This window comes from Cucumis sativus, unplaced genomic scaffold (assembly GCF_000004075.3).
Source record: "Cucumis sativus cultivar 9930 unplaced genomic scaffold, Cucumber_9930_V3 scaffold38, whole genome shotgun sequence".
In the NCBI taxonomy this organism is placed as follows: Eukaryota; Viridiplantae; Streptophyta; class Magnoliopsida; order Cucurbitales; family Cucurbitaceae; genus Cucumis; species Cucumis sativus.
Genome location: NW_022279547.1, coordinates 194,838 through 207,990, shown reverse-complemented (window position 1 = coordinate 207,990; position 13,153 = coordinate 194,838). Strand labels below are relative to the sequence as shown.

The following is a 13,153-nucleotide window of genomic DNA, read 5'->3' as shown; positions in this document are numbered from 1 at the left end:
AAAGGTGTCTTTAATGTCAGTTTAGAAATGACATCAAAGGCCTCTTTAATGTCGGTTTAAAATCAAAATCAAAGGCCAAGGACATTCAAGACCTTCAATAAAACCATCAAAGATATTGATTTTAAATTGACATTAAAGGCCTTTGATGTCGGTTTTAAACCGACATTAAAGAGGCCTTTAATGTCGTTTCTAAACCAACATTAAAGTCAAATCGACATTAAAGGCCTTTTATAATGCTTGCAAAGACGTCAGTTGACAACTGACATTAAAGGCAAAATTTCTTCTAGGGATTTGAGAATTTTTGGATGTGTCATATATGTTCCAATTGCTCTATTACAACGTACTAAGATGGATCCTCAAAGAAGGCTAGAAATATATGTTGGATTCGATTCTCCATAAATTATTAAATATCTTGAAATCTTGAACCTCTTACGGGTCTACATGATTTATTGATTATCATTTTAATTAGACAAATTTTTCAACGTTATAAGGAGAAATTAAAAAAATTGGAAAAAGAAATTACATGAAATGTATCATTATTGTCTCATTTGGATCCTCGTACAGATCAATGTGAACTTGAAGTTCATAAAATAATTCATTTGCAAAATATATATAGCAAATCAGTTACTAGATGCATTTGTAGATGCAAAGAAAGTAACTAAAACACATATCAGAGTTGCAAATGTCTCATAAAAAATTGATATCCCAACATAACAACTTGTCATTAAAGATAAAAATCCTTGAAATAGAAATTGAGTCAATAACTCGATTAAGGATATGGATGTTCCAGAAGAAATCCTATGGCACAAAATATCGAAGAAGATAAAACAACTAAGACAGGAAAGAGATGGAATATAATTAATGCAGTTGTTGATAATAGTTTGCACTTGATACTATATTAAAAAATGAAGATCCATAACCAAAATTCGTTGAAGAATGTCGACAGAGAAAAGATTGGTCTTTGTGGAAAGAATCAATTGAGGCAAAATTAAATTCACTTTCAAAATGTCAAGTTTTTGAATCAGTAGTCCAAACAGCAAAAGGTGTCAAACCTGTGGAATATAAATGGATATTTGTGAGAAAAAGAAATGAAGATAATGAGATTGCAAGAGATGAAGGAAGATTAGTTGCACAAGGTTTTTCACAAAGACCTGGTATTGACCATGAGGAGACATATTCTCTGATGGTGGATTGAAATCACATTAAGATTTTTTATTGGCTTGGTTGTGTATAAAAATTTGGACATGCATCTTATGGATGTAGTCATAACATATTTATATGGATCTCTTGATAATGATATTTAAATAAAAGTTCTAGAAGGATTTAAGATACTTGAAATATATAAATCAAGTTTTCGAGAACTATATTCAATAAAGTTACAGAGATCATTATATGGATTAAAACAATCAATACTAATGTGGTATATAATCATCTGAGTGAATATTTGTTGAAAGAAGGATATCAAAATATTCAAATATGTCCATGCATTTTTATAAATAAATCATAGCCAAGATTTGCTATTATAACTCTATATGTTGATGACTTAAATATAGTCTGAACTCTTGAAGAGCTTTCAAAGACAATAAAATATCTTAAGAAAGAATTCAAGATGAAAGACCTCGGAAATACAAATTTTTGCCTCAGTTTGCAATTTGAGCATTTGGCAGATGAGATATTTGTTTATCAATCAACTTATATTGGAAATTTTTTTAAAAGACTTTATATGGATAAAGCACATCCATTGAACATTCCAATGCAAGTTCGTTTACTAGATGTAAAGCAATATATATTTCAACCCCGAGTTGATAATGAAGAACTTCTTGACCTATAAGTACCATATCTTAGTGCAATTGTTACACTTATGTATCTTGTTAATAATACAAGACCAGATATTGTATTTTTAGTAAATTGATAACTACATCTTCCTTTGTGGACTTAGAAGCACTGTGGTTTCTTTAAGAAGTTTGAATATAGTCTTTGTTATTGTGTAGAATTGTAAGCTGCTAGTTTTCTTGTTAAGGCTCATTCAATTTCCCATTTTAATCATTTCACTTAAAATTGTTGACCCACTTGCATCTTGGAGTTATTTTATTTCAAATTCTTGATAAGCAAATCAAAATTTGGGACGTATCTACTGGACAATGTAATATAACTGTGCAACATCATACAGACAAGGTAAGAATCTCAATTGTATTGCTTTGATCGTGCGTGTTCGAGTTCATTCATTCAAACTTGCACCAACAATGATCTGTTCATGAGCATGAATGTAAGCAATGAAGCTTTGAGACATCTCACATTCACCTTTTGCTGAATTTTATACATAAAAAGTGAAAAGTCTAAATTTGAGCATTTTCATATTAATTGGTTTGATCTTTTTTTTTTTTTTTTAGGATTAAATCTATTATCATTAATCCTTCTAGGAAAGAGTATGGTTTGATGGTGAATTACTACACAAGGAGAGGTGATATGAACGGTGCACGTGAAATCTTTGAAAATATGCGAGCTAGGGAAATAGAACCATGGTCTCATGTCTACACAAAGTAATAACTACTCCTATTTTCTCCCTTTCTTTCGTCATATGTTAATTTGATCTCAATGTTAGCTTAATATTTTTGCTTCATTTATTGACATAAAGGTCACCCATTCTAGTTTTGAATATGGTTAAAGTTTGATTGATTTGTATAGAAGGCCAATTAAGTATTTTATGCTTGAAATATATATTTTGATGGTAGATATGTCATTGCAAAAGTATATTTACTATATTAATTCAATCTAAATATTTTTCAAGTGTGTCGTTTTGCGATAATAGTAAGCTTTAATGATGTGCAACATTATTCATACCATCTTTTGTTAGAAAAATGAAAGAAGAGAAGGAGGCATAGAAATGAGCTTGGTAACTTACACCATTCTTGTTGGTGGATTTGCCAAAATGAAAAATGCAGAGTAAGTAATTATTATTAAATGTGTGCATGCGTAGGTTCATAAAATTTTCGTTATATATATATACATATATATACATATATATATATAACGTTATAAAATATGGCCACGGGCGTGTTGCACTCATAGAAGTACATAATCATTGTGATGCTATTGTGGATGGAGCAAATGTTGGCCTCTGTCAACATAATTTTGTAGATTATGGATTTAATCTTCCTCATGTTGTAAAGTATATATTTTGGTCTTACATAGCCAGCCAAGCTAAGCGATTATGAAGATTTGTTTAGCATTTTATGAGAATGGTGATGCATTAAAGATTCGATTTTATTGAAATCTTGTTCCTTTTAATAAAGATGTAGCACTTCATTTCACATGCTATCTGTCAATGCTCATCATATATTAATTTCTAACTCGCACATCCTATTACTTGTAAATTGATGCATATGATGCTTTTTATGCTAGGATCAAATTTATTTTGTAGATATTTATGTTTTTTTTTTTTTTTGGTATAGCTATTTGGAGTGTTATGTGAAGCAAAATATCTTTAGAATGTGATGCGTTTTGGTTTTCGATTGAGATTAGTCTTGGTAATTAATTGTTTTCAATTGTGTTTTATTTTATCTTTTAGTTAATTTTAGTAGTAATGTTTTTGTTTTCTTTAGTTTAGTTTGAGTATTAGTCTGTTTTGATATATTTGTAGGTTGCATCTATTTTTCCATATATTTATCTTTGATCAATACCTAGCTAGTGGAGTATAGACTTCCTTATATTCCATGTTCTTTTACTATTTGGGATTTTCACCTTCGATATATGAAATTCATTAACTATTTTCATTTGAAAGGAAAAACGATCCAATAGGAGTTTGTAAGATTATTTATCATCTCCATTATTCAACTTTCTCTATAAAAACAATGTTGTTATTGATGGGTAAATTTATACAATTAAGAGTAAGAAGCCTGTAGACTAACATTGCTAAATTGAACATTTAAAATTTGCTTTGAAGTCAGAGTCGAGGATAGTATAATTATTCTTTAGTTGTATTCCTCTTTTTGTTGTTGATCTTTGAAGAACCAAATCAGGTTAACGAGTTGTTTGATAAAAGCTAATTTTCTTCTTTATTTCTGCAGTACTTTTGAGTTGTCATTTCAATCGTCTTCTTTGTTGTTGCTACATTATTTACTTTACGAAAACTTTGTAGTAATTTTTAATTTTCCACATTTAGATTGCAGTCTGTTTAGTTTGATTTTAAATAATATGTACTAATTTTGCAGATTCTAGATTTAATCTTCCTCAGGTTGTAAAGTATATTTTGGTCTTAGATAGCCAGCCAAACTAAGCTAAGCGATTGTGTAGATGGAAGCGATCGTTGAAAGTTGAAGATTGTGAAGGCGTTTAAGATTTCTTATTTAAGTCTTGTATTAGGATCTAGTTTCATGTATTATTATAGAATGTATATACAAACGCAATATTAAGATTTCATTTTCTGTATACAAATGTAAAAGAAAAATATTGTAGTTTCTAAAATAATATTAATTTTATTGATTTGTTGGAGTGAGCAAAAAAATATTTATTTACACGTATCTAATGTCAGTTTATAAAAAATAGACAACAATGCAACAATTAAATAAAAATAAATTTTGTAAAAATAGATCCAAAAACAAGATTTTAATGTCAGTTTAAAAACGACATAAAAGGCAAACCGACACTAAAGGTCAACAATAACACCATAAAAATTGTCAGTTTAAAACTGACATCAATGGTCATTAATGTCGCTTTTAAACCGACATTAATGATGTCTTTGATGTCGTTTTTAAATCGATATCAAAGTAAAAACGACATTAAAGGCCTTTAATAAGGCTAGCATAGATGTCGGTTCCGAACCGACACCAAAGGTCATTAATGTCGGTTTAAAACCGACATTAAATGGTAAATTTCTTCTAGTGTCAGATTCCTCTGAAAGCTGATAATTCTCCCTCTCGTCGACTCAAACTCAGACCTCCTTTACTCAAATTTATCCGGTAGCCCTACTCTAGAAACTAGAGTCAATTTGTGAACTATTGAGAGTAATTTCAACCAAAACGCACAAGTATGATAGGAGAAATGTCATTCTAAAGTTTCTTATTTATATTGAGTCTTACATGAGCCTTTATTGACACGACCTACTTGCCGAAATTTAACTTAAGTATGTAGAGAACACTTGTAAAGTACCCATGGACTCCACCTCTTCATTATCTTGTCTAACCAAAACACGTAAGTGTGGAACATCAAGATAAACACCTAACTAACTTCAAACATGGCCGCAAGCACTCCTTCCTCGCGTGCAAGTCTACTCGCCCAACATCATGTTGTCTAGCTTTCTCGCCTAGCATCTTAACGCTTAATAACCTCTAAATGACAAGCTTTCCTCGCCCTAAAAAACTTTCTCGCATAGCCTTGCTAACCTCTTTTGCTCTCGATCGCCTAGGGACACTCTTCACCATCCAATAACCTCTACGGACAAGCATTGTCGCCTAGCCAAACACACACTCAAGCTTAGCTACCTACCTTGTCCAAACGCCTAAATAACCACTTTAGAGGTTATATTTCCTTCTTTTGGCTGCCTACACATCACCCTATAACCTCTAAACGCTTTGTCCTTAAACCTTTGACACTTAGTCAATTATTTTTACGGTTAAATTTGGGTCTTAAATCATGTATTAAAATAAACCAAATTTTAAACTACTCTCATAATTTAAATTTTTTAAGTGAATACTATTTTTTAATAAAATTTTAGTTTTTGTTTAATGATAAATAAAACTTTAGAGATCACCCGATTCTTTTTATAGTTGTATCCACAAAATAGGAGAGATTTCATTTTTTTTTAAAAAAAAATCAACTTTAAACGTGTATGCACAAAAATATGGAAGATTTTTTCTTCCTTCTTTTAGGGTGAATTTTAGATTTTAAGGATAAAATCTATTTTTTAAAAAAGAAATTTTACTTTGAAAAGTAGGTGAGATTTTAATTTTTTTTTAAAAGGTGAAATTAGGTAAAATATCCCTATAATCATTCACTAAAAGGGGCAGATGATGTTTCTCCCACAGCCCCTTTATAAATATATATACACATACACACACATATATAGAAAATGGGGAATTTTCAAAAAGAGTAAACAATTTACCCTCAATAAAATATTTACATTTTCATACAAATTTTTGTATTTCATAGAAAAGAAACTGTAATTGATTTTATTTTTGTCTTTCAATAGTTTGTTTTTATGAAGTTTAAATAATTTGTTTTTTTTATTGTTTTTTATTGTAATTGACATGATATTACAATGATTTTATGAACAGAAAAAAAAAACTATTCAATTGGTCACTACAGAAGACAAAGAAATAAAAAAGTGAATTCGAACTTCATTATAAGATTGGAGATTTCACAAATGATTCAATTTGAAATCAAAAAAGACATATTGACATATTACTTGAAAGTGTGTCATAGATTTAAGGCTTCACAATTTACCAAATCTTCATCATATTTACCATTTTTACGACGAACTGGGTGAAAGAAAAGTTAGAAAGGGTGTGCATTATATCATAACAACTACATGAAAGAGTGGAGGAGTGTAAACGGATTGAGTTGGGTTGGACGACATTCCTAACCCAACCCATATTTTTAGCTTGGTTGGATTGACAATATGAATAACCCAAATAGTATTTTTAACCAACCCAATCAAACCCTTAAATTATGGAATAAGTTGGGTTGGGTTGTCGAGTTGAGAAGAAGATGGCGAACGTCGGAGATTGTGAACACTAGAGATGAGAGATCCAAACGAGAGGGAGAGAGTGAGTCAGAGAGATAAGGAGTGATGTGAAGACTGAAGTTGAATGAAGTGAGGATGAGGAGTAAGTCTCTGAGCTACTTCTTTTCCATTTACTAAACTAATAATATAAATAAATAAATAAATAAATAAATATATATATATATATATATATATATATATATATATATGTATGTATGTATGTATATATATATATGTATGTATGTATGTAAGACCTAGATCCAAAAGGTAAGTCCTATTGAAAAAGAGCCTTGTTGAAAAAGGGAGTTCATTTGAGTATAAGTGTTATCGAGTTAGAGTAAGTTGACCACCATTAATCGCTTCCGACCAACCTCTGATGACTAGTTTTTGACAATTGTAGTTGACCAAACTTCGAATGCTTGTTTTATGGCAATAGTCACAAGAAAATTATTGACCACCATTAATAGTCGTCGGCGAACCTGTGGTTACTGCTTTTCTGGCTACTATTTTTTAGCAATCTTCGACGGTCAACTTTCATCTACTGTTTTTTCGACAACCATTGTTGATCGAACCCGACAATCTTTTTCTAACAACCATCGTCGATCAACTTCTGATGAACTTTTTTATGGCAACTATTTTTTTTTATCACTAGCAGTAACTTCCTTGTACCATTTTTCCCGTAATCGCTGCTGGTCAACCTCTGAAATCGTCGACCATTTTTCAGCGACTATTGCTAGACAACTTTTGTTTATTGTTGATCGACTAGCATTGTTGGCCAGCTTTCGTTGTTGACATTTTCGATGACCCATTACTGGTTAACTTTCCTCAACCATTGTCGGTAAACTTTTGTCGGCTGTTTTTTATGACTGTTGCTGGCAAGTATCAATGACCGTTGTTGGCCAACTATTAAGGACCATTTTTTTTTTCAATTAGCATAAAAATAGAAAAGGACAACATTGTCATCTACCTAATTATAGAAGCTACTTCTAAAGGAAGGTCAAAAATGGAAGAAAAAAATTTCTCCTCATTCAAGCTTTTATATATACTATAGATAATATAGAAATCTAAAAGGGAGTATTGCAAATATAGTTATATATTGTAAATGTACATCTATCCATAACCAACATAGGTTATCAATCGTCATATAACTCTCATTCAATTCCATGTTGTAACATTCATCCTACTAAGATTCATATTGTAATTTGTACCATGACATGACATGTCTTATAATTAGAGATATGTGATGTCTTTCTTAGATATACCATAATTGAGTTCAATTGCTTTCCATGTTTTCTCCTCTCTCTATTATTCTCTTTTGTGTTGTTTCATTGTTCTGATGTATTTTCTTTATTCTTATTTTATAGTATTAAAATCCATAACAAACACAATGAGTGTTTTTTTCTTTGAATTATCATTTATGTAAAATAAATTAATCAGGATAATTTAAGTTTGTCTTTAAAGTATAAAACAACGTAGGATAAATTTAAGATAATTTGTTGGTTTTTTCCCCCAAAAGTAGAACAAAATGCAAAATTATTTGCACCATATAGAACAATTTTGAAAAAGGAAAGAGCCCACAAGTTCATAACGTAAAATAACAAAAATACCTCGGAATTAATTGACCACAAACATACACAAAAAAAGCTTCTAATTTAAACGATAGTATAATATAGTCTAAAATATCGTTTAGATATTGATACACAATCGTTTAAATGTTGGTAAGTGATCCGTTTGAATCTATTACTTATCTATTTAGGATAGACAGTGATAGTGATCTATATGAGATAGATGACGGATTGTTTAGATTTTGGAACACAGTCATTTAGTAAAAAAGAAGAAGAAAAATAAAGAAGATGAAAGATGACGTACAAGGAAGAAATTATGGAACAAGAGATGAAGAAATCACAAACAAGAAGTTGTGAGAATATGAGGAAGATATGTCGGAATTCAATACTCATCCAAAAAAATTCGAAACCAACCACGAAATCATGGAACTTGTGAAAAAATAACAATGGCTTCATGAACTTTTATTTTATTTTTATATGGACGATAAATACTTTTGATTGTTCTTTTATATATATAAATTAACCAAATTTGTTCCGTGACGAAGTAGCCTAGTAATATTCTCCCTTAATCCGCTTTGGACTGTGCTTTTCTTTCCTTTTGTGTTTTGAAATACTAAACTTTTCATATTTTTTTTAAATGGAAAGATAAGCTGATTATTATTAAAACAAAATTGTTAAACTTTTTGAGAATACGAAATGAGAAATTCTTTTACATTCCAACTCTTTAGATTCCTTTAAAGAATGTGTTTACTTCTTTATTTTATATTTCATTAACGTTAATTATTTACAATTAATTGAAAAAATTATGAGACAAAATTACACATGTTTTACTTTTCTCAACAATAGAAACATAAACTTATAAACATGAAAAACAGTAATGACTGTTCTTTACTACGAAATATATTGTCAAACAATAACCAAGATGAGAGATAATAACAAAACAACAAGAAGTAAACGAAAAAACACACGAGAATTGTGTCCGGGAAAGTTAATCCACGGAAATCAATAAGTCAAGCAATTATAAAGTTGTACTTGTATAAAACACTCTTCCGCTCACAAAGACAATCGTAGAACTAATTCACTGGACACTTGGGAAACATTCTCTTTAATACTTAGGCTCCCCTTAAGTATGCTACTATTAGTGAATAACTACTCAAACTCCCCTAAATAATAGAAATTCTTGATTAATCATTCCTCTTTACTTGTGAACTCCCTTCACGAATAAACTTAGACTCCCCCTAAGTTGATGAGATATCCCTTCTCGATAGAGCCAACTTTAGGATCTCCTAAAGCAATGTCATTAGATTGGTTTCAAATTAATCTTTAGCCAAGCATTCACACGAACAACAGCCACACGCACATAGGAATGAATCCTTTGAATATCGACTCTTCTTAGCCCAAATGGTAAAGAGAAATCAAGATATATGCAGCAACCCTAGCACAAAGACTTTCTTAAGCTTAAAAAGGACAACATAAACAAAGAGAAAAGCTTAGAAAAAATGGACATAATGGGTGTCCATGAGGGGTCATTATATCAACCTGTCTAATGTATGTCCCTAAAATTTTGAATACCAATAACTTGAGATGTTAAAGAAAATTGAATATGGTCTTTTAGAGCAAAGAGTACATAAAGAACACAAATAGAGAAGAAATAATAAAGATGAAAGAAATGATGCAACTTCAAGTGTTGGGAAGAAAATGATGAATAAAATGGTAATTTTAATAGTAGAACGTGAGTTACAAAGTTTTGTTTTTGAATTCTACCCCTTCTTACATTCAATTATATATATTATATGCATAATAGGGTTGGGTGAACCAGATCAGTATTTTTTTCCTCTAATTTAATCCAACCCAACCGTGATGATTATTCTAGTTTATTTTACTTAAGTGTTTAGAGTAACTGCTTTTATTGAAATAATGTTTACAAATAAGGGCCATAATTTTAGTCCAAAACGACCCCGTAGTATCTCTATTCTACCTCTTACCCCGAACATCCCCTCCCTCTTGCCTCCAAAACATCCTCTTCGTATCTTTTTTATAATTTACCGATTCTGTGGCTTTCAGTTTTCACAATTTTTTGGTAACTTCTTTTCCCCAAAGAATATTGCTCTCTTCTTCGCCGGTTCCGTCGCGAACTAATTTTCACCTCCCCAACTTCTGCCTGACTTTCTTCCGTAGGGCTGCTGGTATCCGATTCTTGTTTACAATCTGTTCCCATTCTTCCTTTGCTATCTTCGCTGCTAACATTGTTGAAATTGTTCGGTATTGCCATTTCCCGAGTTTGAATAGCTTCTTGTAGGGATTGGCTCTCAACCGAAGGCCATTCAGGTACCTTCTTCGTCCCTCTCAATTACCCTTTTTGTATTTGCATTTTAGGGATTACTTCGTATGGATATGTCACTATGATCAATCCTATTCCTGTTTCAAGAACGGGTGTTTGTTCTAGTCTTAAGGGAAAGTGAAGTATTCTCTTTCATTGTAGGTCGGATTTTTAGTCATTTTTTATTTTGTTATTCCACTCATTGAATTTAGTTGTTAAGTAGCAGGACTGGAACTACAATAGAGTAATGGCGTCTTCAGATGATGAGGCTGAGACCTTACCAGTACCACCTGTCTCAAATTATCACTTTGTGGATCACAAGGAAGAACCTATTTCATTCTCTATTTTGCCGATTAAATGGGATGAAGGGGAGAGACTGGAGGGCAGTCAAGAACCTGTTTTCCTCCATGGTACAGTTGATAATGGACTTCAAAAGGTTTATAAACAGGTTACCGCATGGAGATTTAATATTTCTGGTTCAAAGCCAGAGATATCGGTGCTTTCCAAAGAGAATGTGTGGATTACACTTCAGAAGCCTAGAAAGAGCTTTGAGGATACCATTAGAACCATCTTGATCACAGTGCACTGCCTTCATGCTTTGAAGAGGAATCCAGATACATCTAGCAAATCTTTGTGGGATCTATTAGCTAAAACCTTTAGGTAACATGAATTCATTTCATCTTTTACTTTGATGCTTTTGTATTTGTTGTTTTTAAGCCATTCATTTTTGCAGCTTGTATGAAGTGAGGCCTTCCAGAATGATTTGGTGGATCACATGTCATTAATCGGAGAAGCAGTTAAAAGGATGATATATTGGCCAAGTCCCAGGTTCTCTTTCATTCTTGTGCAGACAATGAAAAGATTATGTTCATTTGTTTTGTTGAATAAAGTTTTTTATAAGGATGTGAAGAAGAAACAAAAGGGCAGGGGGGAGGGAGGAAGGAGTTCGTGATACATTCCTAAGTCTCAAAGCCACGCCCACAGGCAATGGAGTTTCAATTAGTGCAAGATAAATAAAATTTTTGACTCAACCATTCCACAGTTCTAGGTTATGTTGACTTCCATCCTCAAAATATTTTTTATACCCTCTTTTCAGAAAGTTCCTACAGGACTTCTGGAACCATATTTATCCCCGTAGGCTTTTCATTTTCTATAAAGATAATTCCCATACAATCTGAGATCCAAGTCCTCAATTTTAGAGGGAGCTGTCCTGATCAGTTGGTGGAATGCAAGGCCCTGATTTTCTGTGGGTAATGATTGTGAAAGTACACACGGTTAATCTCCTTGCGGTCAGCTTGCAAGCACAGAGTGCAGTAGCCAAGTAGGATATATGTTTCATATCATCTCACAAGTGTTGATTTCATGGCATAAAAGAGTACAAAGACTCCAAAAACTCTAATGAAGATTCTGTTACGTTTGGGACTTTAGATGACCTTAAAATCTTGAAAATAGTGGTAGAGGGTACAATGTTTAACTAGTTGAGGTACTTAAAAAAATGTCAACAAAGAAGAGATCTGGTTTTGCACAACTTAGTCGCTGGGCTATTGAATTGAATTAATTCTACAGAATACGAGTCTTTGCCACTTGTTAATTCAAGAGATAGTAACAAGGAAATTTTGCATGTGGAACATGCATTTATTATAATTTGAATAATTTTGGAAAAAGTATAGTTACTGTTCAAATGATAGTTATTTCAGTGGTATACTTTGTCATTTTGTTTGAATTAGAAACACTTTCATAGATGATAATATTGTAGAAGAGGGGGGAGGAAAGCAAGCCCGATGCTGAAGGAGGTTACAAAAAAGTTATCCAACTGGCTGTAACTGTGTAAGGAGAAACAATGTTCTACCAGGGCCACAAAAGTAAGGGGTGTAAGAGATGATTGAAGGATTGCTCTTTGTTGTCAACATTGGATTTCCAATCTTTTAGGCTTATAGTCAAAGGATAGGGAAGATTATCTACGGATGTGCTTCATTTTGCAATTTGTATGGAGTTATGTTTGGAAAGAAATATTTAAGCTTATAATGGGCAGGAGATAGATGAATAAAACCTTTAAGTAGGAATTCTTTTAAATTTTGGGTATCTTCAATTAACATTGTGCTAAAGAACCAGATTTTGCTAAATAGATGACCTATTTGAAAACTCCATTTGGAGGGTTTGGCTTTTGGATCCCCAACCTTCCCCCACATCACTGCTGCTTATATGTTGTAAATGCCTTCGTTAATGGGTCCTTTCTATTGTATCCTGTTAGAGAAAAGGCCAAGAAAATACATGGTGGTACATAGTTTTGTAGCATCATCTTGGAGTGTTCTTTCTAAATTTTTTGTACCTATTCTCTCTCTATAGTTTTCAGTATCTTCTTTGGTTTTAGGGTTTCCTTTTTGTATATTTCATTATTTTTGATGAAATGTTGAAGTATTCATTTTCTGTAGTGCATTCCTTTCTGTTTTGTTTAAAGTGATCCATTGATATTTGATAATTCATTTTATGGATCTTGTGTCCGATTTTAACTAAATGATAAGGTTTTTTTTTCTTGTGGAGAGAGTA

General features: G+C 31.8%; 1 pseudogene; it reads left to right on the top strand.

Moving 5' to 3' along the window:
- The first annotated feature begins 10,261 nt into the window (after positions 1–10,261).
- Positions 10,262–13,153, top strand: part of LOC116405843 — a 35,418-nt pseudogene continuing 32,526 nt past the window's right edge.